We start from the raw sequence: 27,927 nt of genomic DNA, 5'->3' as shown, positions 1-27,927 counted from the left end.
AGGAATTATAAGAATTATGTTCATGTCCGGGGATCCTGGAGAGTCACTTACAGGAAAGAATTAACACAATGAACAGATTTGGGGAGTGTTTTTTAATGAGTCCAAGATTTTTACAAGCACAGATTAAGAAAGGTAGTCTTCAGTAGTTAAATTTTGGATGATACATAAATTAGTAGGATAACTTCTCCCTCAAATATCTTTGAGTCTAGTTGTGTAGATGGCCATACAAAAAAATGTAAACAAGGAAATACAAAAGAGCAGTTATCAAAAGCATAGGCCACATAGTATAAGAATACAGAGCAAATAACAATTGTTGAATGGAAAAGTTTTCCTCCGGGCGATGGCATTTGAATTTCCAAGAAGGTCTGCTGCATTTTCTTTGGGCAGGTTGGGTTTGATTTATCTAGGCAGAAGAAGTTGACCTATATCAGATCTCAGGAAGAGCTGCCTAAAAGAAATGGACATATTCGTCAATCATTTTTCTCTCCACTTTTGTATTGGTGTGTAAATCTCCCTGTTAGCTTTCCTGCTATTGAGTGTTCACTGCTCCACCTTCAGCTCCCCATCTCTGCAGGCACACCGTCACCCACTGGTCATGTGAATGAAACCTCCAATTACACCCTGATTATTTTCATCTTTACATCATGAATCATCCCCAGAATGAGCCTCTTCATGCTTGTGGGTCATTCAGTTACATGGTTATTTAATAATTTTTTTTTAATATTCAGTGGGCACAATGCTAGGAATACAGAAATGCATGATATAGTTCCAGCCTTTAAGCAAAGTAATTGTGTCTGCTGGAGTAAAAAATGTATTGACATGAAGAAAAAAAATGTTTTAAAAGCATAAGGGTAAGCAACACATGCCTTAAATACTGTACAAATGAAAACAGCTCAGATTTTATAAAACAATAAGAGTAAATATGTAACTGCTGTCAAAAAGGCTGGTTCAGAACTCAGAAATACAGAATGCAGACAGGAGTGGAGCCAGGTACTGACCCAGCCCAAGTCATTGCATTCCTGGTGTACGGTGTACCATCTGAGGCCCATCCTTTTAGGAAAACATCAGGAAACTGCAGGTGGTCAGATCAGAGGAGGATGAACAAAGATGCTAAGAGCCTCAGTATGCCAATACCTGAAGACTGGGAGTAGGAATTAAAAAACTTCATGACATAATCGAGTGTTTCAGCATAAAAGAGGGAGAAATATGATTTGTTCAGTACCCATTCCAGAGTAATAAATAAAGTCATCACTAAAAATAAGATTTGTTTGGCCTGGTTTAATGGCAGTCACAGACCTTGGAGCTAAAACACTTAAAGATGAATTCTTGCTCTCCTGCTTCCTAATTAATTATTTCCATCAGACTGGCCTGCATATCTTGGTGTGATGCTGGTGACCTGGAGGTGAGGGAGACAGCAAGGCCCATATGGCATTTATGTGCCAGCCTATATAGGGCCTCCTGTAACTAGGAAAAGATAGTCCTGGTGGTGTCATCACCTTCTATGGAGCCAGTCGGACTGCGGAGGATGGTGCAGCCCTCCTGATTAGGGTGTTCAGCCCTTACCATCTACTGGGTTTTATATGCGAAGAAAAGATAGATGTTGATTTACCCTTGCTGTTAGACGATAGGCCTGTGGATTGGCTTTGGATGGGTAGGTCAGTGAGGAGATTCCTTCCTCCTGAATTCTCTGACTAGTGTTTCTACTCTTCTATTCTAAAGCCTTCTATTGTGCTTTTTACTCTTATGCTTTCATGTTTTAATACTGATGAGACAAGGGGAGAAAACATCCTGGATAGAGGTGAGGCCTGTCTTATGCAGAGCTAATGAGGCCAGTGGAGTGTTAGAGAAGTTCAGTCCTGCGAGCTTTTCCCCAGGTGTTCCTTTTCGGGCCCTTCTCCTTCCCTCCTACTTTAAAGCTCATTCTGTCTGAGTCTATTTAGGGTTGTCTGGCTTGCCTTCCACCTGGTGGGCATTGGGGGCTGGAATGGGAAGCTTCCAGAAATCTGATGGCTTTTCTCTGTTGGATTATTTCCAAAAACAGCACCTGTCTCATTGGTTGTGCCCAAATGCTTCAGTTCTAAGTCCCTTCTTGTGGCTTTCCCAGAGGAATACATTTCAGTATAGATTATTCAGCACCATCTTGTCAACCTGTGGGCATTTCCCACCAGCCACTTAGTAGTAATGTTGACAAGCTACTGTGCTACTCACCACCACTCCAGCCCTGTGGGGGAGTCCATTTTATCAGACTAATAGTAGAAAATGGCAGAACCTGGATGCAGGAGAGGGAGTGTAAATGGTTTGGTATTTTGAAATTAAAGGTTAATGCTTTGAAATCTGGTAATGGGCAGCCCCAGGGTGAACAGTGCACACTGCTGTAAGACTTAATCCTGGTTGCTATGGAAACCATCTCAGGAATCCCCCACCCCTTTCAAACAGATTTGACTGGGTTTAAAAAATAAATAAATAAAACCATTCTTCATCATTGAAAAGCTGTTTGCCCCCTTCCCCAAACTCCAGGTCATTGCTCACCTTGAGTTTCTTTCAAAAGTTTTCCTGAGGCTTCACCAGTCAGATGGGCTGGATCTGTTAGAGTTTGGGCCTGGCTCTTTGTGTGGAATTTGAATGAATAGCACTAACATGGGAACTAGAAGACACTAGGTGTCCAGTGTGGGCAGCATGTGCAAGCTCACTCTCCTGCTGGCCTTGAGGAGGCGTCGTAGTTTCAGTCCTGGCGCTGGACAGGGCCACTAACCACACAATGCACTTCCTCGTTGCCCATGCGTGGGGGGCTCTGAGGAAGCCCAAGGAGCTGCTCTTCATCTCAGTGCTGTGGAGTGTTCCCACATTCTGCTGCAGGGCTGCCAAGCACCAGCCTATGAGGAGCAAGAACAATCCACAGAAGTTCCTTTCATGTTTGGAAGGCATTTGAGACACAACTGCATTCTCTCCATCATTTTATTTCATCATTAGAGCTTTTTCCAATTTACTTAAATGACCCTTTAAATCTAGACCTTGTAAGTTTTTGGGCTTTTTTTTACCAAAGCTTCTTCATCCTTTGCCTATGATGAAGTAAATGAGATCTACATCTCATTTGGCTCCCTGCAAGATTAGCTTATAGGCTTCTAAAGTGGGCTTTGGAGAAACTTTCTATTCAAGCTTTCTGGATTCCCTGTAGCTTTTCCTTATTATACTTATTATCCTCTGGAATGCTTTTACAATAGCATTCCTCAGTAAACCCTCGTAACTCCTATGCTTACCTTTACTATATGTAGGAAAATATTTAAATTGACTGGTTAGTCTGCGGCTGGTGGAGAAGTTCCCATTTCCCTGCCCTTGTGTGCCTCCTTTTCCTGAGCTTGTACATCTGCTAGTGATTTTTCTAGGGTTAATTTGGGTGTTTTTATTTTTAAATTGGAACATGGTGTCTGTCTCTTCTCTGTGTGTGTTTTGGATGCAGCCCCTGTGCTAGGCATGCGGTTATTAACTCCACTGATATACCAGTTCGCTCATTAGCATTTGCATTTTAAATTACAAGCTAGAGCAGACGACATTTATGCTATATTTGTACCATTGCCTTCTTCATGAATGATGTCGTATGTGCAGGGAATGCAGAAATAACTCTTCTAAGGCCCTGATGTATTTTAGTCTCTTTTTTAGCAAACTGCTATTTCTTTTTTACTCTTGATTCTCATTGTTTGATAGGGAGGGGTTTTTTTTGGGTTTTTTTTGTTTGTTTTTTTTTTTAAATTTTCCAAGTTTAGACCTATTTGTGAGTGCTACTGATTGGGAAGTGCTAACGACAGACCAGCCCTTCACATCAAAATAGGCATATTGCGTAGAGTGGCCATTTTTCCCTTTCACGTGGTGCTCCTTGTAAGCAGCCTGCCTTGATTTGAGAGGAGGGAGTTTTTTCCTCCACAGTTTGGTGGGTGGGAAGACATGGTAACAGATACTTGTTCTTGCTAGTATTCTTGCTTACATCCCTCTTTTTTGTAGTTGACTAGTCAGTGGTTATTTAATACCTGTTAATTGCTTGACACTGCAAGAGGAAAAAAGGAAATAGTGTATGCTTTCAAGGATCTTATTTTTGACAAGCATTTATATTGCACCGCAGTGCCGTGTATACTTAAATATTAACATTGAGTGTAAAATACCAAGTTAGAGGTGGGTCTTTTAAGTGAGATTTGCCAGGAGTGAAGGTCTCGTGGAGCAGCCGTTGCTCTTGGCAGATGGTACAGTAGCTTCAGCATCTGCATCTCAAGAACCGAATCAGAAATGCACAGTCATAGATCATGGATCTGGGATTGGAGCCTTCCTAGGCTTGCCTCACTGTGCCTAACATAGTGTCTAGTTTCTAGCAGCAGGATGGGGGCAGAAAGCGAGCTCTGTTAGTTAGGTCTGTGTTCGTGCCATTTTGCTTTCCTCTGTGAGCTCTAATTTTGGTTCTGAGTTCTGTTGCAGAATTTCTTCCTGTTGGTGAATGCTAACTTTTAAAACATAACATGAAAAATACAGGGAAGTCGTACTGGAAGTAAATGTGCATTGTTGATAGGCAAGCACAAATTCTGCAGTTGATAGAAACTGTTTTTATTTCCCCACTTTCTCCCTAAAGGTTTTCTGTGATATAATCTTCGTTCTTCTAATAGCTGTTGGAATAACCAATACACGAAGAGTTGCATTTGATGCTGATAATCCAAGTACAGATGATACATTAATTCAGAACCTGATCCCTTTAAGGAGTCTCATTGCTGCACATGGCATATTTTACATTAATAATATGGGGTAATAGCATGCTGAGCCTCTTACATGGATCCATTTCATGCTAGGAGGTTGGCCTCACAGTGAACATTGCCATATCATACTCACTCCTTATTCCCCTAAAGAATAGATCTTACTATTGGAATAAGTGCTGGGGTGTTGGTAGCTTCGGTTCCTTCAACATAGTAGCACTTGAGCTGTGCCACTTCACAATCCAGTTCTACTTCATGTTGGATACGGCTTTGTATATTTCTTTTGATTCTATTAATTATTGCAATAATTTCTTACCCGGAATCTATTGATTCATAGTTTCTAAGAAATCATACACAGCACATCAGAGCTCCAAGTGAGGTCCAAAGTCATGTGAAGGGGTCCTTAGTTCCCACCTCACCTCAGTCTTCACATTAGTTTGTTTTCCATAAATAAAAGTACTCATGAAATTCTTTTGAAAAATCTATGGGCAAGAGGACAAAACAAAATTGATAAAGAATTGTTACCTGTCTGTATTTCTCCTATGAACATGGTCCATTTTGGGCCCATTGTTGCTGTGCCCGTCTGTGGCTTCCATAAAATCCAGGCTCCAGACATAGGCCTTTGTGCCTCAGTCTTTAGCTTCTTTTGGTCTCTGTGCCTGTTAGCTGGCAAAGTTGTTCTCTTTTTTTTTTTTTTTTGAGACGGAGTCTCGCGCTGTCGCCCAGGCTGGAGTGCAGTGGCGCGATCTCGGCTCACTGCAAGCTCCGCCTCCCGGGTTCACGCCATTCTCCTGCCTCAGCCTCCTGAGTAGCTGGGACTACAGGCGCCCACCACCGCGCCCGGCTAATTTTTTGTATTTTTAGTAGAGACGGGGTTTCACTGTGGTCTCGATCTCCTGACCTTGTGATCCGCCCGCCTCGGCCTCCCAAAGTGCTGGGATTACAGGCGTGAGCCACCGAGCCCGGCCGCAAAGTTGTTCTCTAGAAACTAGTCAGCTGTGCCTACAAGGGCAAGTCTAGATCTCATGGAGGAGATGAGTGGAACCATAGAGACTTGGGAGAGGTGAGGCAGAACAGGAGGTGCCATTGGCTGGCGTTACCTGTGCAATCAGATGAAGGTACATTTGGATGGTGTGGCAGCTGGCACCTAGATGGCACTCGGCACGTTCATTCAGTAACGTTTAGAAATGCTCCTTAACAATGCTGATGAAAACAGTTTTGACAACTCACTAAAGAGCCGTGGAATCCCACAGAATATGTTTCATTTTTTCATTACATTTGTTAACCCATTGGAGGACTGATTGCTGCCAGTCACTCCTCATCCTGCTGAGCTGGTGCTCCAGAGGAGGGCGGATGTGGCTTGGCTGCGTTGCCTCAGCTGCCAAGCCATCCAGCCCTCTTGCAGTTCTCTGCACCTACCTCCACTATGCCATTGGCTCCTGAAGGAAACCTTGAATTAAGTGGGTTAGAAATAAACTGCTTGAATGCATTTGTGCAGATAGCTTCTCTCACCAGCTATCTGAAGTGCTTTTTGAAATACACGGGAGCTCTTTGTAAGCTGCTTTATAAGCTGTGAAGTCCATTGTTGCTGCTCTCTGCAGCCAGCGTGTCTCTAACCCAAGTAATGTCTACTTGGCTCTGGGCCAGGGCTTGGTATTGGAAACTGGCGTAAGCAGCAAAGCCGCCCACCAGAGTCACTAGCAGCTGTTGCAAGTTGGAGGATTTGCAGAAATTGAGATTGCTGTTGCCAGATATTGGCACTTGCCTGGTGATGAATGACCGAGTCTGTGCAAGGGGACTCTGTATGCTTTCCTTCGGCCTTTTATTCTCAGCCCTCTATTGTGGCGCCTGCTCAATGGCCCCGTTGTGGAGGAGGGCGGCTGAATGGAGGGGTGAGTGGCCTGCCTCTACTGTCATTCCCTCTCTCAGTTGGCCTAAACTGAGACATTAATAATAGCTCTTTGATCCCCTGAACTGGTTCTTGGGGCAGGAATTTCGTGGCACATAGCACAAATGCCAACGGCTAAGAATCCAACCTTGAGAGAGTAGAGAAATGAACTTCACCTGAGAGTAAATTGAGCCCTGCATTGATTACTCTAGTGCCCTTTTGCCTTAATCCACCCATCTGCTCCAGAATAGCCAGGGAGGTAAGACCAACACCAAAAAAGGTCTATTCTGATAATGAGTAGTGTTTATTTCTGATATGAGTGCCCAAGAATGAACTTTTCAGAGGGTAATGCCACTTTGTATAATTTCTTCTTATCACATATACCCATGCATATTCATATATGCAATGCTGAAACCAGTGTTACAGTACCATCTTCCTAGAGATTACACTGCAAAGAAATGCCTTAATTAACTGCCATCCACCCTCCTGACTACATCCCCCTCTATCACTCCCTCTGACATCACTGTTTCATCATCAGATTGTAAGATGCTTGAGGGGACCTTGTAAGGACCATGTCTATCTTGTTACCGCTGAAGCCACCATAACACTGCCTAGAATAGTGCTTCACCAAGTCAGCACTCACTAGAAAGTTCTTGGATAAATGAAGGAGCACTGATGTTTCTTGGCTAACATTTTGACTCTCTTAAAATTTAGAAAGGGTGGGCGCAGTGGCTCACGCCTGTAATCCCAGCACTTTGGGAGGCCAAGGTGGGCGGGTCACAAGGTCAGGAGATCGAGACCATCCTGGCTAACACGCTGAAACCCCATCTCTACTAAGAATACAAAAAATTAGCCAGGCTTGGTGGCGGGCACCTGTAGTCCCAGCTACTCGGGAGGCTGAGGCAGGAGAATGGTGTGAACCCAGGAGGCAGAGCTTGCAGTGAGCCACTGCACTTCAGCTTGGGTGACAGAGCGAGACTCCGTCTTAAAAAAAAAAAAAAAATTTAGAAAACAAAATAACCCTATAGTTGCCACAGAGGAAGAGTGCTAGAGCCACAGCAGCCCTGCAGTCACACACAGAACCAAACTGGGTGTCTCTCAGGAGAACTGAATTAATGCCTAGATCTGTTTCCAAAGTAACAGAGCCTTGAACAGGTCACAGAACCTCGCCAGGCCTCAAGATTTTTTTCATAGAATAAGTGGTTTGGATGAGGTTTCTCTAAGATTCATTCCATGTCGAGTTTCTAATAATAGTTTTCACTTAATGAGTACTTACATGCTGTGGATTAACTCATTTCATCCTTACCCACAGTCCTGTGAGGCAGGCACCATTACACTACAGTCTCCATTTTGCAGATGAGAAAACTGAAGCCTGGGAAAGTTAACTCACTTACTAAATAAATAGCAGAGCATATTTTCTTGATCTCCTCATTTAGAACGCAATGCCCTAATTGACATTGAACATACTTACCTCTAGGTAACAAGGGACCTTTCTAATATTCCCTCCATTCACTGCATCTGCGTGTGCTCTCCTGTTGGCTAGGAATCAGTCTGGTACTGCCTTTCTTTTGGGATGACCAAAACTTACGAATGGGACAGTGGCAGTGACCCTAAGTAGGAAGTGTAGTAATGAAGGTAAGCATTTTTAGTTGTTTGGGGGTTTGGATTTGTTTTATTGGCCCCAGAGATGACACCAATAGGAACACATCTAAGATGAGAGCATGGCTAGGACATGTGATCGTAGAGCAAAAGAGAGCAGGTCAGACCTGTGGGATGGGTTTGTGAGCTGGGGCATTTATGGATAAATTAAACTTTAGCCCTGAGTAAGCAAAGTCCTAAGCCAGTTATTACTGCTCCGGCCCTTCTAATGGGCCCTATGCAACCCTTATAAATTATTCAGCTGCTTTATTAATAAAAGACCAAGCAACTTGCCTAGTGCTGGTGATACGTAAGTGTATAGCTTAGAGAGAACAGGTTAGAGAAATAGAATATTTGCCATCCACCAAGGAACCCTCTTTTCTAATATGGAGGTGAAAGGGTTAAACTGACTACCTTGAAGAGCAGAGTTTTGAGATAGAGCACATGAAACTGGCATTAAAATGTTAACAGTGTCTACTAACAAAGGGCTTTCCTCTGAGGAAGTGGCTGTTGAGATTTCCTGGACTATTGCCTCTGATACACCTTTCGCAGAATAGCATGACTATGGTGAGTAAGTGTCCCAGGAGATCCAACATTTAAGCCTCAAGTTTTTTATTTTTGTTTTTAATAATCCTTATGCCTCTTTATTTTGATATAATTTTATACTTACAGAAAAGTTACAAGAATACAGTTACAAAGATCTTCCATTTACCCTTTATTACATTGTTAACATATTGCCCCACTAGCTATTTGTATATTTTTAGAACCAGAAGATTTTGGTCAGATTGCTTCTCACATCCATAAGAACAGAAAATAATGCTTTTCCATCTCCTATAGAAAACACTTTTTTCTCAAAGTTCAAGGGGTCACCGTTCTTGTTTCACGATATTGTTCCAGCTTGAAAGGCGACTCATGGCAGTTGTACATCCTGGCTTTTCCAGGAAAACTTCTGCTTTCAAGTTCTCTGTTCAAATTCCAGGCCAACTGTGAGGCCAGTGGATCTTTTGGATCAAAACTTAGCATTCTAGCAGATTTGAGTTGGGGCTTCTGTCAGGCTGAGATGTTTTCAAGGGTAAAAGAACCTAAAAGTATAATAGCATTTAAGTAATGTAGTTTACAGCCCCGTCTGGAAGCCTCTGGAAATGTGTACATCTCAGGATATTTGCATGTTTGCTGTCTGAGTTTTTCATGCTGCCCCTAGATATGACAGGAGCTTTATAATGTTATATTCTTTCAGATTTCAGGAAATAATGAGCCAGAAGTATGGCAAAATAATCCACTTCATATACACTTCGAAGCATGTTTGGATTCTGTTATTTAATGGCACTATGAGAATATCAGTGTTTTCTTGGTGAACTATAAATATTAGCTGAATGCCGACCTCCTGAATACAGAGAGGGCCTTCAAGGCTGGCACTTCCCAAGACGCCAGCTACAGAGGCACGAATGGCAGCTAGTACCTGAGGACTCTGGGTGCTGGCCTCATATGTCATGGCACAGACTAAAAGGAAGACTCTTATTTTTTTCAACTTTGCACACTCTTACCATATTTGCGATTCCCATCCACTGAGTCGTGTGTCCTCCTGCATTTTCACTGAAATAACTACTGTGTTGGTATGTGTCCTTGTCCTCATTGATTATGTCTCTTTGACCCTCACTCAGCTCTGTTTTCCCACCCATCTGTGAATAGTATGAATTTTATGGCCAATTGTTTTATTGGCCCCAGAGATGACGAGCATTATGCCAATAATGACCCCACCATTCTTAGCTTTTGTACTTCTTTTGCCCCCATTGCTATCCATGATCCTATAAAGGACTGCAAGGGGACTGCTACTTTTTGGTACAGCAAGACACACACAGTGTAGTAGGGTTGAGGTAGGAAACCTAATTCAAGGGGAGTAAAATAGGTGAAACATGAGTTAGACATACTTTAGAGGGAAGTTGATAATGGAAAGTTTAGTGAATAAGAATTTGGAATACCTTATTTCTCATCCAGACTCTACTGATTCCTGTATGGCCTTAAAATGAAGCTCACACAGGTATCTACCCCCATTTCTCTGATTCTCATTGTCTGTGCCTTTATCGGCTGTACCTCCCCCTCAACCCCCCATTGTTAACTCCAGGCTATAGTCCTAGTATTGTCCCTGGATTACATTAAATGGTAGCTGATATTCTTTCAAGGGCTAAAATGGCATGATCTTATGAATCCTGCTCCTTACTCTCTTAACATTTTGAGTTTGAAATCAAATCAGCTGATCAGTAAATTGAATTGATTAAATTTTTGCCCTGACATGAGTGTAATCTGTATGAGTAGATGACAGCTTAGAAGACAGTCTGTGTCTTCCCATAGTTCATCAGATAAACACTCTAATTGGATAACAGAGCTCAGTTTTAAAGTAGACTGAGCTCAAAGGTGAGCTAGCCAAGGGCAAATGCTAATGCCATCGATCCAATTCTCAGAAGAGCAATTAGGGCCGTTGGTGATAGCACCAGAGAGAAGTTGAGAAGCTATGTTGTATGGCCCTACCAACTTCTTTGGGGCAAGCTGCTTGTTTGGGATTCACCCATTGCTCAGATGTCTCCCAGATACTTGTGCAAGATCTGGACCCCAGCATAGCCCAACCCTCTTCCATTCCCAGTTCTCTTCTCGTTAGGATTATAGAATCATGGTGCTAACCATTTGATTTATCTTTGATTTGTCCTTCTTTTCAGGTGCTCATTTTTAAGGCTACAGGTTTAAACACATAAACTGAGAAATAAGTTTCAAGTTCTGTTAGAATGCTGTTTCGCCCACTTCACACATGTGGTATATTAAGGGTTCACCTTTAGCAACAGCCAATTAGTAATTGCCAATACTGCTTATGTGCGGTGTGGGATTCTTAACAGTTGCTATGAGAACCTTAGCTTTTGCATTCCCTGACTCATTTTACATGAACAATGCAAATGTGAAGAGATTTGAAGGGGAGGGATGAGAAGACAGGGAGCTGGCAAATAAATGAAGCCCTGTTCGCTCTTAAATCACTTTGAATGGTAAGTTCTCAGTGCTCATTCTGTTCTTCCACCTCAAGCTCTCTCATACACGTTTGTTTTCCCTGAACCCTTAAGAAAAAAGTAAAATAGTTTGACCTTTATTTGCATCAAACTTAAAAGCAGTTCAAGTTCAATACTTAGCAAGAAGATTGCCTTTAATGAGCCAAGTTTAGAAGAGCTGGATTTTAATCTCTTAATGTTTGGAAGGAGATGAGATGTGCATACACACTGAGAAAGTAAGCTTACAGCTTTAACTATTAAATTCAAAACTGAATCACTCTCCCAGCAGCATTTAAGAACAAAAAAACTGTGTGGGTTTCTTTTGTTGTTGTTTGTTTTGGGGGGCAAAAAGCATCTCATACAGCATGTGCCTGTGTGTGAAATCTTGCATTTTGAAAAACACCCTTCCCTCAGCAGACCAGAAGTCATCTTTACTTGTTTTGAACATCACCTGAGAGCAAAATTTCTTTTCCAATCCAAGGTCCTTTGCCTTATTTGAAGCTGCCTCCCAGCTCAGGATTTGGCCCCAGCACAGGGTGAAATGTGGGTTAGATCCTCTGAAGAAGGAAAAGGTGCTTCCCTCAGCCTTTGTCAGCACTAATGGCCAGCTGTGTTTTGTGCTCTATCACTTTGTTTTGCCTTTCCCTTGTCATTTGGTGGGCCAGGCTTTATGCTGAATAGAAGATAAAGAGTGCTTATCCTCCACTCCCTTCGCTCTCAGTTCTCTTTCTCTCACTGTACTTGAAAGAAAACCGGAATGCTGGGACAGAACTTCTTGATTTGCCCTTTAGAGTAGAAGCTGTAAAGAGACTGTGGTCACCAGGACCCCATGAGCTTTAGGATCCCAAGAGCTTTAGAATAGTGCTTTCCAAACTTATTGAATGGGTCTGGAGTTGGGCCAGAGAATTTGCATTTCTAGCAAGTTTCCAGGCGATGTCAATGCCGGTGATTTGCAGATCCCTCTTTTGAGAAGAAAGGTCTAGACTTCCCTCCCCCTTTTTTGTCTCTAGGTTTAGGAATTATGAAATATTCATTGCATACACAAAACGTTAGTGGCTAAGAGAACAGGTTTTGGAGCCAGTCCCCACCTAGTCTAAGTTTAGGTCCCCTAACTTGCTAGATATGTGAAACTCTCAGTTTCCGCATGAAAGAAGTGGAGAAAAAATAGTGTCATTGTGATCAGCAGATCATCCTTGTGATATGCCTCTTATCCAGTGACACAGCATTTGTATGATGCAAAGAAAGCCCTAAGTGGCCATTTTGAACCAATACTTGATACATGATTTGAATCCTGTCCACATAAATGCTATTGTCTGGGAAGGCCTTTGCCTTATGACATTTTAGGGCATATCCTTGAACCAATACTGTACGTGACTTTCCCTCCCATCCATGAAATGAAAACTACAGTCCTGTTACATTCCCTTCCTCCTGCCCAGATTCGCCCTTGTTTGGTAAGAAGTTCAGAGCTCTTAGCGTGCATACTAGGCTGGTCTGTCATTTGGCCACATCTTACAGAGATGTAATGGTAGTTGCAGATTAAATCTCAGATGTATATAGGATTACAGACTCTTGAAAAAGATTCTGGACCTCATACCCATTAGAATGGCTACTATCAAAAAACTAAAAGATAGCAAGTATGAGCAAGAACCAGTTTATTATTTTTTTTTAATCCCCAAACGTTTGATATGTAAGCAAGCACCAATTCAGAACAAATCTAGATTTGGAACCCTTGTGCACTGTTTGTGGGATTGTAACATGGCTCAGCTGCTATGGAAAGTAATATGAAGATTTCTCAAAAAAAAAATTAAATAGAATTACCACAGGATCCAGCAATTCTGCTTCTGGGTATATATCCAAAGGAAATGAAATCAGTATCTTGAACAGATACCTACAGTCCCCTGTTCATTGCAGCACTTATTCACAATAGCCGAGATATTCAAACAACCTAAATGGCCATCTAGAAACCAATGGATAAAGAAAATGTGGTATATACCTACAAAGGAATGTTATCTAGCCTTAGGCAAAAAAAGGAGATCCTGCCATTTGTGACAACATGGATGAACCTTTCAGGTCATTATGCTAAATGACACAAGCCAGTCGCAGGACAGATACCGCAGGATTCCAGTTATGTGAGGTAACTAAAATAGTGACACTCATAGAAACAGAGAATAGAGTCAATGGTGGTTTTCTGGGTCTGGGTGCAGTGGGAAACAGGGAGTTGCTGCTGTTCAACAGTTCTAAAATTTCAGTTATGTGAGACAAGTAAGTTCTAGAAATCTGCTGTACAATATTGTGCCTATTGGTAAGAGTACTTTATTTAAAAATGTGTTGAGAGGGTATATCACATGTTAAGTATTGTTACATTTATATGGAAGGGGATAGGGAGAGATTCTGCTTCTTAAAAGTAATTTTTTCTTGTGAGTAAAGCCAATTTTGGGGGACAGAATGTGGTGGTCCAAAATGGGGGTTGGAAATACGAAGCTGAACTGATTAAAGAATGTGCCTGAGATCATGAGATCAGGGTCCATTGCACAAATCCTGGTCCCTGACCCCCTTTTATTAGTATGTATGGGAGCCTTAGCTAGTGACCTTAGTTGTTGTCTTGTATCATTGCAAAAGCAAAGAAAAAAAAACATAAAACCACTTTCTCTAGCTGAGGATCCTTTCTTCCTTTTCCTGGACTTATTTGGACCTGCATGTTGCAAAATCTACATTGCCACATAAAAAGAGCTAGTTCCTATTCATCCTTCACTTCTCAGTGTAAATACCACTTTTTCCCAGAGCCCTTCCCCCTCATGATAGGTTCTAGCTCCCTGTAGTTCCCTTACCTTACTTATTTCCTATTTAGTGGAGGCTTTCTCCAAAAGACTCTAAACTCCTTGAAGCTTTTGTGTTGCTTGTCTCTATTGTATCCTCACCTAGCAGTCCTTGTCACATAGTAGGCACTCAGTAAATGTTTGTTGGATAAGTGGAAATTTCATCTATACAGGAAAGCGATGTATATTCTTATATACAAGTTTATTGCTTAGCAGGTTTTGATCTTGATTTCTGTGGGATATCATTTCCAAGACATTAATGGATTTTTGTTTTGCAGTCATATTTGTGGCACCAATGTGCATTTCTGAGAGTCTCCTGAGAGGCTGTTCTACCTCTAGGAATGAAGACTGCACATAAATACAGATCATCACTATTTCCAAAGGGCAGACAACAGCCACAGAGGATGCAAATTGATGGAACAAGCCCAGGGAGCAGGAAGACACAAACGTCTCTGAGAAGCTGTTAGCTGTAGGCTGAAAATTAGGAACTCTGAGCTTTCTTGTATTTTTTCAGACCCCATGGCCTAGCAGCCCCAGGAGATTCCTCAGTAGATCCATCAGCCACTGAGGAAAGCAGCTGTGTTAGATTTTATGGCTGTTGGCTTTAGCTTTCTGTGCTTGTAACTCATTTTTGACATGACAGTTAACAACAATCTAGATTATTTCTGAAGTTGCTTATCAAAATTGAAAGTGTCAGATACCCAGTATTTTGAGGCCCATAATTAACATGAACATTTTTACTTAATGTAGATGCCTGTAAAACATCTTTTATGAATAGAATCTCAACCATTTTTTCATAGTATGGGTGACTGTAGCACAAGTAAGAGAAACCTACAGTCAGAAGAAAGCGGCCAACTGCAGTGGCTCACACCTGTAATCCCAGCACTTTGGGAGGCCAAGGCAGGAGGATTGCTTGATCCCAGGAGCTCGAGACCAGCCCTGGCGATATAGTGAGACCCCACCTCTACAAAAAATTTAAAAATTAGCCAGAAATGGTGGTGTGCACCTGAACTTGGGAGGCTGAAGTGGGAGGATCACTTGAGCCTGGGAGGTCGAGGCTACAGTGAGCCGTGGTCACTCCACTGCACTCCAGCCTGGGTGACAAGACCATGTGTGTGTGTATGTGTATGTATGAAAAGGAGAAAGCATCTGTAATAGGGTGTTGATTCCTCACCTGCCAACATCAAGATCTGCTAATGGGAGCACAGGTCTTGTCCTGGATCTCTTTTCCGTCCCCTGAACTTTTCCTCCCTTCTGTTTTACCACCCCCACACACTTCTCATTCTAAAATTCCTCTTTTAGTCTTTTTTTACTTTCAATCTCTTTTCCTCTTTATTTATCCCACCTACTCCTATTTTTCCTGCCTTTAAGTTTTTTATCCCCCAGTCCTTCCCTCTAATAGGAAAGGAGGGCAGGTATGAAGTAAACATTTGCATGTGCATATGGACCGAACCAGTTAGTCTCTGTGCTCGTGGCTTTTATGTGGATTATTCACTTAATCTCCCTTAACTCTCTCAATCTGCCCTTTATTTAGTTTATTGTCATAATGATACTAATTGGGGCAGTAAAAGAAATATCAAGTAAAAAGTGAAAAGTGCTTTTGATGGAGAAATGTTTTTCCTCGTTCATTCCACCAGCAATCATTTTCACTTGGATTTGAAGCTATTGGAAAACAAGTCTTGTTAATTTTCATTTATTCAGTGACTGCTTATCCAATTTGGCAATTATCACTTCCTTCTCTGGTCTCTCCTGCTGCTACTCTTAGCCTTTTCACGGTTCCTCTTCCACCGTAGGGAAGGAGAAAAGGAAGGAAATAAAATCTCAGCATTCGGTGTAGCTACTTATTTTTTAATTTGATCAGTTGATTACTGTAAGGCAGTATATAGGTTTGAGATGGACTGCATTTAGATTTGGGAAATTGAATTGGCTTTAAAAATATATATATTTGCTATCTTACAAGCTCCTCATGGGATTGTGGGCAAAGATGGACCAGCTGATTGATGCAGACTGGACAGTAGATAGGGTGGCTATGTGAGCACCTCTCAGTGAAATGAGTCTGGCAGAACCTGCTTTCCTTCCTTCCCCCCTTACTCCAGCAAGTATTTATGGAATGCACACTGTGTTCTGGGGACACAGCAGGGAACAAAACAAAAGCCCACCTTCATTAAGCTAACAGTGGGGTTTTGTATGGAGATGCTGTACTAAAGATCTTATCTGTGGAAACATCTATCTTTACTCCCCCCAAAATGCAGACTGTAAACCTCATGACTACAGGAGCCCTTATTATTACTTGCTTTGGTAAGATAGTCCCTCCTCCATTTTTGCTTGAGTTCTGCTTCTCCTTGATTAAATAGTGGCACCGATGGTCTCTTGAAGCAGGGTTGAAAGAGACTCTGGGGAGATCATCTCATCTTTTAATTTCTTATGTCTTTGGCTTTGTGTGGAGCAGCCCTCTCTCTTTCCCTGGAAGCTCAGGCTCCATCCATGTGACCGCTCTCCAAGAGCTTTGTGTTTGTATTGGCAGAAGGTAGGATCTGGAGAGCAATATTTCTTACAGATTAATTGCCAAAGTAATTATATTGTAAAATAATATGCATGATTGATATTTAATATATCCCTCTCCAGGGAGCTAGAGAGCTTCACTGATTTGAGAAGATGAGTCAGTTGCTTGTTTAGGAGCAGAGCTTTGTATGAAAAGTCAAATTGATGGCCTGGACCTAAAGACAAAGAGCAGGTAATGGGAGGTGGATAAAGCACAGCCTCCAGAACCATAAAGGGTGTTGAACCAAGAAATCTCCCACCAGTTCCACTTCCAGAAATCACAGATCTCTGGGAGATGATGAGCAGCAGGTTCTCTTGCTGAGACGCATGTCTTGTTTAGAATGAGTGTCCCTGGTATCTGCAGTGGGATCCTGCCAATAAAGAATCTCCTCCCTGCCCTCTTGCTGGCACTGGTTTGAAGGATGCTGCCTCAAGAGCAGTATCTGGCATCTCTGTAAAGTCTCTTCCTCTCCTTTCTTGTTGAGCAGGGCACATGCAGCTTCTCTGTGTGGGCGACGTCCACATAAGGAGAATGCCTTATTTATTTTGGGTCCATGAGCTTGCGTAATGTGCCTATTTAACACCCTCCTAAAAGCGCTTTTCAGCACATGAGCAAGTAACGAAGCCCACTAAATCCTGCCTCTTCTGGGCACACTGGGCTGTTTAAGGTTGTTCCTGCGCTGTGTATTTATGGACAGGAGCTGGAGTTATGACATTTATCTCTGTTGGTTAGGGCACTGATATATATCCGCCTGCATCTCCCATGGAGAGCCGCACCTTATCTTGAGAGAGAGATGAGAGCATTCCCATAACTCATTCTGCCGAGCACTGGAACTGTCAGGGTGGGAAGCTACTTCTCTCCCCCCAGCCAGTGGAGTTGTGGGGGGTGGCATGTGGTTATGCAGGGAGACTTTGGTGGTAAAATTATCTAGGATTTAAAACAGGAGAGAGAAAAATATAGCTCCTAATAAGCTCTCCTTTTGCTATCATGCTTTGTTCAACCTGCCCCCCATTCCCCTTTCTCAGGCACATCATCAGCAATCCTTGGGGTCTATAGAATCAGTTTATTCCAGTCTTTCTGCTCTGACAGGATTCTGTCTCCTAACCAGTCGTTGTCTTCTGTTCTCAAGACCCTTCTGGCCTGTCTGCCTTGTACAAGGAGACCATTCTAAGACACATAACTGCTCACATCATGCCCTGCTTACAACTTCTCATCAGTTCCTTTGCCTTCAAAATAAGACATACATGACCTTCCATGATCTAAACCCTGTTCATCCTTCTAGCTTTGCTACCTACATTCCCCCACCTTATGCTCTTCCTGAGCAGGAGCACCTGAAGGGTCCAAAACTAGTCTTACTGGCCTCAGGCATCTAACCCATTCTGCTCTCTACTTGGAATGCCTGTTGCCTTCTCTCTTTTTATCATCACCTCCTGGAACCTGGTGTAAGTAAGTATATGGCTCCAAAGAAACCTCAGCTTAGCATACATGTCTCTCTTCCTCTAGCCTGTGTTCCTGGTTTATCTCCATATGCCGATTCCTTAGCACAATGCCTAACTTGTAGCAGATGTTGCATCTATGTATGCCAAATGAACAGAGATTGTCATGTAGTGATCTCCCACCAGGTCTCTGCTCCCATCTCCTTGCTCTATGACCATACCTGCTCCCTGAAATCCAGAGCCCTAGTATGTCACTTGCTCCAATTGCCCCTGCATTTATAGCAGGACTGTGGCAGATACATCTGGATACTTTGTCTCCGGGAGCAAGTCCATGTTGAGGAGGGTGGTGCACTTGGTAAATCAGATTAAATACTCCTTTAATACTTAATTAACTCTCTTTAGCTCACTCCAGGCAGAAAGCATCTGCATAAAGGTGAGGTGAGGTTACAGAACATCTCTGGAAGTTCATGTGAGAAAGAAGAGACAGGGCTGGAGTGGTCAGGAGACGCTCGACTGAGGGCCTAGAGCTTCTGCAGACCCCTAAGGCCTCTTTCCTGCACTGTCAATGATTATTATTGGCCTACTGCTGAGTTCCAAGAACAGGAGCAAGCTACAGTTTAGGGCACATTATCTCTTAGTTATCCCAGACCTCAGTGCTATGGTTGGGGTAGTTTCATATGTGTTTACACATCTGCACATGTGCATGTATGCATAATTTTTTGCTACCTTCTTCCTTGACACTATCTCTTATTTATTTTATTGGATATTACTTATCATCTTCTATCACACTGTATAATATACTTGCTTATTTTATTATCTTTCTCCCTCTTCAGAATATAAAGTTCATGGAGACAGAGATTCTTGTCTGTTTCAGTCCCTGTCATATCCTCAGCACCTAGAATGCTGCCTTGATCAGAGTGGGCATTTAATCAATAGAGACCGTTTCCGTAAACAGAAAAATCCTGATAGGCCATCTAAGAAATCTAGTATTTACCAGTCTACTATTCAATGTTCTGTGGCCAGTAGAGCAGCAAATTATTAAGTTGCATGATCCTATATTTCTGGCCCTGGGTCTCCAAGAAGATAGATCCAAGAACAGTTTTTCTTCAAAGGTATCTTGTTATGTTGTCCCTGCTGCTTCTGAACCATGGGAATAGCAAAATGACAATGTTAGCACCATGTTGGCATCATTTGGAACTAGTAAAGCAGCCTGGTTGGCATTTCACTAACTAATGTCCTCTCCTGCAGAGGTTCTCAGCATGCTGATGAGAACCAGGCCCTGTGTAGGTTGTAGCCAGTTAGATGGCCCTATCATTGTGGGGGTGTTTCTGATGAATTGAAACTCATTCCCTCATCTTGTTCTGCTGCTGCCACAGTTGCCATCCTGTTGATTCAAAAGAGACTGAGAATATGACCGTCTGAGTTTCAGTGTCTGACATTGTGTTTCTTGGAAGGCTGTTGTTTCTATTCCACTTGTTATGTACCTTTTAAATAGCAAAAAGTTATACCCTTGCCTTGCTAGCCTTGGCTATACAGTAGATATTCTGGGTCTTCCAGAGCAGAATTTCTCAGGATTCTTAGACTAAGAGTTGTGTGATAATAATGATGGCTGCAGTTATTTTATTTATTTATTTATTTATTTATTTATTTATTTATTTATTTTCGTGAGATGGAGTTTCACTCTTGCCGTCCAGGCTGGAGTGCAGTGGCTACATCTCGGCTCAGTGCAACCTCTACTTCCCAGGTTCAAGCAATTCCCCTGCCTCAGCCTCCCAAGTAGCTGGGATTACAGACACGAGCCACCACACCCAGCTAATTTTTTTGTATTTTTAGTAGAAATGGGGTTTCACCATGTTGGCCAGGCTGGTCTCAAACTCCTTACCTCAAGCGATCCACCTGCCTCGGCCTCCCAAAGTGCTGGGGTTACAGGCGTGAGCCACTGCGCCCGGCCTAGCTGCAGTTAATTGAGCTGTGATCACCAAGTGTTCAGCTATTTCTTCAGCTCATGCCAGGGTCCGTGTTGAAGGCCAGGGAGCACGAGGATACAAAGTGAACTATGTGAACGAAAAGGCCAGTAGAATCTGCTGAAAACTGAGTAGTACAGGGCCAACCCAGATCCAAGATTCAGGTCAGCCATTGGGAGCTTCTTCCCTGTCAAATCTCACTGGTCCCTGCTACCTAGTGATTTAGGATGAATCACTCTTATGAATTATGTTAGTAGGCACTTAATGTTTACCGATGCTGTTACATGCTTCATAGTAAATTATATAATTTAATACATATAATAACCCTATTTTTATTTTCACTGTTAACCTTATTTTGCTGGTGAGGATACTTTGTCCAGTCATCTGTGTCCGTATAACTATTCAGGGCCTGGACTGCATAGCCATGCACGGTGGCCCTGAGATGCGCAGAACTAGGGCTAGCCTGAGCCACTTTGCTCCACCTTTGAGTGTCAGGATTGGCAAGAATGTTTAAATGGAGTCATGTAAGGCTAGAGTCCAGGTTCCTAGCAGGGATTTGAGCTTCTGTGTGAAGGCATGTGAAACCCCTGGATAAATGTGACGCATCTTAGCTTGACCATTTTACCTCACTTTCATTCATGCTTATGTCCAGAGTGCTGTCCCTTATGGAACTCTGCCTGCTCCATTTCGAAAGAGGTAAGCGGGGCTCTCCTGCCTTCCCCCAGGCGTCTGTAGAATACATAGAGAGAGGAGAACTGCAGCAGAGTAAACCACTAGACAACTTTTGGGAGGCATTAGGTATGAGTACCCAAGTAGAAGCAGTGACTTCTCTGTCCCCTGAATTCTCTGCACACATAGAAAGTGTGACCTGAGATGAGAGTTGAGGGTACAGGGATGATGAGAGCACGCAGCATGCTGGCAGGTTCACTGATTGCTGCTCTTATTACAGTTCTAAGGCAGTGTTAAATTAGCCAATTAATAAAAATGAACACACCATTGGAAGCTACATTTGTGTGGGGCTTTTTGTTGTTGTTGTTAAACTGGCTAATTTAACACCATCCTAGAGTGGTAGTGATGGTAATAGCAGCAGCCCACAAGTTCAGAAGAAGGTGGGGGTGATTCCCTCCTGAGCTTTCCCAGGCATTGCTCCATGCTCTGTGTCTTTACTCTGTGAGCAAATGGGATAAACAATAGCTAGATGTCCGCTGGCAGTCTTGGGACTCTGCAGTGCACTAGCCAGATCCCCATCATCATTGCTATACCACTTAGGAATGTTTCCCTGGCAGACTGCATTGCAGTCATTTTTATATACACATTCCCACACATGTAGCTGTCTATGTATTTCTTCATCCCTGGATACCATTCTAACAGTGGCTTTCCATTTGACTCAGAATGCAAGCTGGGTTCTTACCGTGGCCTGCAAGTGTGGCTTCTCTTCCCTGTTTTTTGTTTCCTCTCTCTGACCTCATCTCCTGCTCCTGCCACTTCACTGCCTCTACTCATGTGTTGGGGCCTTTGCACTCTCTTCTGGTTATCCTTATGGTTCAGTCCTTCTACTACTTCACATCTTTGGTCAAATGCTACTTTCTCAATAAATGTTTCCCTAACCCTCCTCTTTAAAATCACGAAACTGCCCCATCCCCTCTCCCTCTTCCATAGCACTGTCCACTGTCTAACATAATATGCATTTTACTGGCTTGTCTGTCTCTCTCCACCAGGATGTTAAATTGTGAGAAGGTGAGGATTTTGGTCTGTTTTGTTCATTGCTATGTATATCTCCCCAGCATGTAGAACAATGCCTGGCACGTGGTAGGTACTTGATACATATTTGTTGAATGAATGGACTCTAGTAGTCATGGTATTCCCGTATGATATGGAAATCTATGTTGTATCCGTTTTCATTTCGCTCATTATGGGTAAACATCACCCAGCAGAGGAGTTCATTGATGTTCCGTCTGGTTCCCCTGTTGCCTCTCATCTGCTATCTATTCTCGCCCAGGTGGAAAAGAAGGAAGTGGAAACAGATCTGTTCTTCCAGCTGCTGGCCATTCGTCCTCTGGAACTTCCTGGGTGGCAAGATCAATCTAGCAGCACCTCTGCTTCTGTCGCTGCTTTCCCAGGCTCACATTACAATATGTAGGCCAATATTATCGTTGCTGTCACAGACACCTTGTTTTTCTTAAGCTTTTAGAATGGATTCTCACTACTAATTTCCTAGCACCATGGTGGGCATAGGCAGTACCTAAGACAGATAGTAAGTGCATTGTGTGGGACTGCCCGCATTTGCTGTATTGGTCCTTCCTCACTAAATGCCATTAGTAGCGCACCGTCCCACCCCAGCTATTGCCACAACCAAAAATGACACCCAGCCCACACACAACGTACACATTAGAAAACACTCTTTGGAGGTTGATACTGTTCCTCCTTGCGGATCACGAATCTCTGCTAGAAGAAAGAAAGCATTGAATTCCAGTCATCTAGAAAAAGGTGGAGTGCAGAAGTTTTGCTGAGCATTGAGTCTCCACCTGAGGTTAAGTAATGATGAATAATTAATAAAGTGCAATCAGCCTGGTCATATGAGTTTTTCCATTCAGATGTATTCTATAGCCCCAGGCTCATCAGTAGCTGAGAAAATAGACATTAAATCTGTATCCACCATGATTCCTTGTGTTGATTCCTTTGTATTCCTCCATTAGGAAGAACAAATGGACCAGGTTGCAATCTATATTCAGATCTCCTCTGTGTTATATTTTAGGAGAGAGATTAGGACCAGACTGAGAGTCTTTAAGGGATTATATCAGGTGCTGCAGTGCTACGGTGAAATTGGAATGAAAACTCAACTTCTGTGAGATTCAGTACTTTTCTGCCAGCTGCCCAGAAACATCCTGGGATGAAGCTTAGGGGAATCCCAAGAGAAGTTTGGTCTTGGGAGAAGAGTTTTTTAGAACCAAATATGTCCTTTCCTCTCCACCCGGATTTGGGAGGTGTAGGCACATCTCTGGCAGAGGGTGCCTCAAACCCTAACAAAGTCAGCTTTCCTTCTTCCTGGCAAGAGAGGGCATTAATTAAATACTTAAGCACTATCATTCAGGACAGTGTAAATCACTCATATGTGAGTCCACTGTAGGTTTTTCCACAGCCCTAGCATTTTATCCTGATTGTTACTAAATGTGTAAATAATGTAAAATACATATATACCTGCTTCACAAAATTAAAACTACAGTACTTGTTTAACTTAGGAAGATCTAGTTGTAATGTATTACATAAGTGTATTTTCTAAAAGAATCAATGAGAATTTTTTTCATACAGTAACTACAAATGGTGTTTACTTACATATTTTCTTCTTTACAAATAAAGCTGTATCATAGTAAGATCTAGATCCAGGCATCTTCATTCTGAACCACTTGAAAAGCAAGCTGAAACTTGAGAACAGAAGAAACCTAGAATGATAGCACAACAAATAAAATTAAATTCTTTGATTAAGTGTTTGCCACTGTAAAAAAACACGTGCAAAAGCACTCATTTTCAAGAGAAGAGGGAAGAAAGCAGAACCTAAAACCAAAACAACCAAAATTTAAATACTACTTTTGCCGTGTGAAATTGTCTAATCAGGCTCATTTTCTTCTATTGCCGTCATCAGCTTCTGTTTGTTCTGATGCTTCATTTTTAGTATCGTTATGGGCTTATGAAAGCAGAAAGATTGCCTGAGTTGGAACAAGCTTTTCTACCATTTCCTATGTGTCCATTCTCAACCAGAATAAATCAGTGCAAATGCCAGTGTCCGCTCCCTCACCAGACCTTTGAGACCTAGTTGGAAGAAAAAGGGTATATTTTATCAAGCTACATGAAAATCAACAGGACAACCTCCTGCAACAACAGAGTTGCCCTTTGTTGGCCGAAGCACCTCTTATCCTTACCTGTGCTAGCTGATTGGCCTCAATGCTCTCAGCACCTGCCCTGTGCGTAACATGATCTGATGCTATAAGCATCCTAAGATCATATTGCACAACTCTTGGAAATGAGTGAGAGAATTTAAAGGTAGAACAGCTACATTGGTACACATAATTTATGCCTTTTCTTGCTGTTACTAAAAAGAAAAAGTAATTCCAGAGAGTTCTAATATAAAGCTGAGGAACTCTTTGCATAAGGGAGTATGATGTATTCTCTCTCTGCTTGGAATTGTTGTGCTGGAAGGAAGATGGGGAAAGGGAATGAATATAGTCAAATAAATTAAGCCTTGAAACCCAAATAGTGCTGTGTAAGCAAACTGACTGCAAATCAAACAGAGGAGTGTTAGCTAAAGAATACATAATCTTGGTTGAGACTGAACAAAACCAGGTTCTTTGTATGTACGTATATATTTCTCTGGATGCATGCAGAGTTGTTGCATTTCCACTCCCTTAATCTCGGACATCTTTGGCAAAATGTGTTATCTATCCATGAAGAAGAAAACTGAAGAGTGTATTTCCCCCAAATGGCAAAGCGTAGGCTTTATCAAATGTAGACACGCCTGTTGGCAGCAGAAAGCAGGATGTGTATGGCTTTTCTGTCTTTAGGAATGCCCATGTTTCCTATATTTCTTACCATTTTTCTGGCTAGCATATAAATCTGGAAGGTTAGGTTATGGTGTAGGTCATAACCATCAGGCCCAGTCTATTATCCATCCCCACTCTGCAGGCAGCTCTGACACCATTTCTAGAGCAGGCATTGAAAACTATCCAACTGTCTGGTTTTGTAGATGAGGAAACAGCATAAAGAAATGGAGTGGCATTGTCATAGTTACAGACCGTGTCAGTGGCAAAGCAGAGGCTTCATCCACTGGACTTTCAGCTCTACAACTTGCAATCAGGCATAACATGTTCTTAACTTGCCTTTTTGAACAGACACCTCTCAGAGCCAAAGCTTCTCTAAGCATCAGTTCAAATGACTCCATAATCTCTTAGAGTCTGTAAAAAACTTGAGAGTAGAACATATTTTCTTCCTTCTTAGAACGTCAAGTCAAATCAACAATTACTTTATAGTTTATTGTGATGATTGCATTCTGTTTGATCTATTTTTCTCTAAGTTGTTAAACAGCCTTTGGCCAAAATCATTATGTTCTGACCTGAACAGGGAGATTGGAGCAGCTCTATTTTAAGCTGTGTGAAAATGCAAAGCATGGGCAGGGTGCAGCAAGTTGTTCACTTTGGATGGAATGTGGATGGTGGCTGAGTACCCAGAGATACGACTGGAGCAGCATATTTCTAACGGGGCACTAGTGGCATCTAGGTGGAACATTTCCTCCTTGTGGAGGACTTGCCGTGAATTGCAGGATGTTTACCCCTTAGCTTCCCTTCCCAAATCCCGTAGCACCCTTCTGCAATCAGAAACACCGAGAACCTCAGTCAGTCACCCTCAGTTTTCCCCATGCTCCCAGTGGGTGTTGCACAGTCATTAGATCTGTTGGTTGGTCAGAGTGCTGGAGAAGGCAGAAGGTCGAAACGGAGGCAATACTGAAAACATAGTTCTCCTGGTTTAGGAGCTAGCACTCTCCTTCTCAGTAAGATCAGTATTTATTGACGTGGAATCCAGAGAGAAAACTCTCATGCCACTTTGATGCTTCATGCACAAGTTTGTGACAGGGATGGGGGTGGTGGGAAAAAATGTGTTTGCTGAAATCACGATGGAGCAAATCAGCAAGGAATGTAATTTCTGCTCTCATGTAACTATCACTTGTTGCCATCCATGCTGTATCTTTCAGGGAGCATGAATAAGTATGGCTTGATGTACTCCTTTTCTGATTTCCCAGCTGTTGTCTGTTCTTCATGCTTCACAAACTTCAGCCAGAAACACATCCTAAGATCTAGGAGATGCAGGCCCTTTCTTCCTACTCAGCACCCTACCCCTGCTGGCTTATCCTCACTCCTGCCATGCTCTTTAGAATCCAAAGTATTCTCTAATTGTGTTGTATATATTTATCCATATTCAGTTTTTCTTGATGTACCCTGCTTTTACATTAGGATACGGTTACCGTGCATTTGCCAGGAAACTATAGTTCCTAAAAAATATTTCCAAGAGGTTATCTGTTGAAGTTAGTGAGGTCATTAGCTCTCTCATCACCAGTGTGGCCACCCTAAAGCCCTAGCTTGGACTATGATTAAATATGCTAAAACTCATCAGGAAGATTATCCTCCATAAATATTAATTTATATAATAACAGATACTTCTCAGGTGTTTTCCTATATGTATTTCCCCCTGGATGCTTATTACAATACTGTGGGGTAGGAAGGGTTGCTGTTACCACCATTTAACAAGTGAGAACACTAAGGCTCTGTGAGGTTATTAGTTGGCCAGGGTCACACAGCTTAATTAGGGATGGACCTGGCACTTACCACTCCGCCATTTCCTCTCTCTCCTTTTCAGGGACTGAGGGAGGAGACCAATTTGATTTGTCCTCTTTAGATGTCAGAACAATGTTGCTTTTTTTCAAAGAATATTTTAAGCTTTTCAATTTCAATCTTCCATTGAGACAAGTTCTTTATTCTTCTGCTGGCAAATTGTGACCTCCTGTCAATCAAATATCTCTGTCCCCTTTCAACGACTCTACATTGGGTTTTGAAATTTGTCTCAGTAACACAGATATCTGCAGTTCATGTTATCTGATAGATGTATGTAATGTTAGGAAAAGCCATTTCCACAATAGTAGGAAGTTAGATTTCCGTAAAGTGGGGTGAATTATAAAATAGTCCACTTTTTACTCTTCTAGCTCCCATTGAGTTTCTTTTTGTAAGGTTTGACTAGACGTCGACAGAGGGAAGAAGAATGCTGGGATAATGGTTCTCAGATCACAATTTAAACTAACACCAAATCTGATTGATATTGTGAAATGTTGTGTTCATATAGTTTGCACACAGAGAGTCTGAATAATTACCTTTTTCAATGTCTAAGAAATTATAACAGAATTTGTTGGAGGAAAGAGCGCATAGATGCGGTTGTGTTTCACAAAGCTAGTTCCTTTTCTGACTTAGAAGCAAGAGTAGCAGGAAGACTCTGTCTTGCGCTCTCTCAAGCATAACACAATGGATCCAACATCTCCTGAACTGGGCTGTGGTTCTCGGAAGAAACTCAAGGGCCCTGCCAGGGCGCATATAGTTTGTTTTTGTCTCCAACCCCCCAAATCCATGGCTTCCTTCTATTGTAAACATCTGGAGCAGCATCAGCAACCTCCCCCACAGTTGTGCTTGGGGGTGATTGTATGGTCCTCTGGGCAGCTTTTACTCAGTCTTTACGACTCAGCTCCATCCAGAGTTGCCTCCTGCACGTCCTTCTCTACCTCCTCTGTGTTCACCCGCCATCTTTTGCTGCCTCTGTTACTGCCTAGTCCACTACCTACTAACTGTTCCTTTGCCTGGAGTTAGTTGGTGGTGGGTAGCTGGGTTCTGAGTCCTGAGGAAGAGGATTACAGTAGAATGTACGTTTCTCTGGTTAGTCGTTGCGAGTGCCTTGAACCTGGGAAGGGAAGAGGGTATATCAAGCTGCTTCCACCACATATCCAAGCAGAACCAGCTAGCCCGCTTTCTGTCCCCTCTAACGCTAGTGCAGTAATGTGCTGTATGGGAAGAAGTAAATGATTTAATAGACAGATGCCTGGTTTCTGATCCTGGCTCCATTCCCTCATACACAAAATGAGAAAGTTGTACAAAGATAATCAAGGGTCCCTTAAGAACTCCAGCTTTAGGCCAGGCACTATGGCTCACGCCTGTAATCCCAGCACTTTGAGAGGCCGAGGCAGACAGATCACAAGGTCAGGAGATCGAGACCATCCTGGCTAACATGGTGAAACCCCGTCTCTTCTAAACATACAAAAAATTAGCCAGGCATGGTGGCAGGTGCCTGTAGTCCCAG

At 42.5% G+C, this 27,927-nt stretch overlaps 1 protein-coding gene and 1 long non-coding RNA gene across 3 annotated transcripts in view; one reads left to right on the top strand and one right to left on the bottom strand.

Annotated features, from left to right (window-relative positions):
* The window catches only part of SND1 (staphylococcal nuclease and tudor domain containing 1), a 438,879-nt gene that overhangs the window by 286,159 nt on the left and 124,793 nt on the right, over nt 1-27,927 (top strand). The gene's annotated exons all lie outside the window — the stretch shown is intronic.
* On the bottom strand, nt 25-27,861 carry LOC116274666. Of its 2 annotated transcripts, none has more exons than XR_004183430.1 (3): nt 23,377-27,861; nt 2,530-2,873; nt 25-448 (listed from the first exon to the last, which is right to left on the bottom strand). It is a non-coding gene; the product is annotated as an uncharacterized LOC116274666 (long non-coding RNA). The 2 variants fall into 2 exon arrangements; XR_004183431.1 differs by lacking the exon at nt 23,377-27,861 and adding an exon at nt 5,047-5,192.

This window comes from Papio anubis, chromosome 4 (assembly GCF_008728515.1).
Source record: "Papio anubis isolate 15944 chromosome 4, Panubis1.0, whole genome shotgun sequence".
NCBI classification, from domain to species: Eukaryota; Metazoa; Chordata; class Mammalia; order Primates; family Cercopithecidae; genus Papio; species Papio anubis.
The sequence above is the reverse complement of the archived record's forward strand: the minus strand, read 5'-3'. Positions and strand labels throughout refer to the sequence as shown.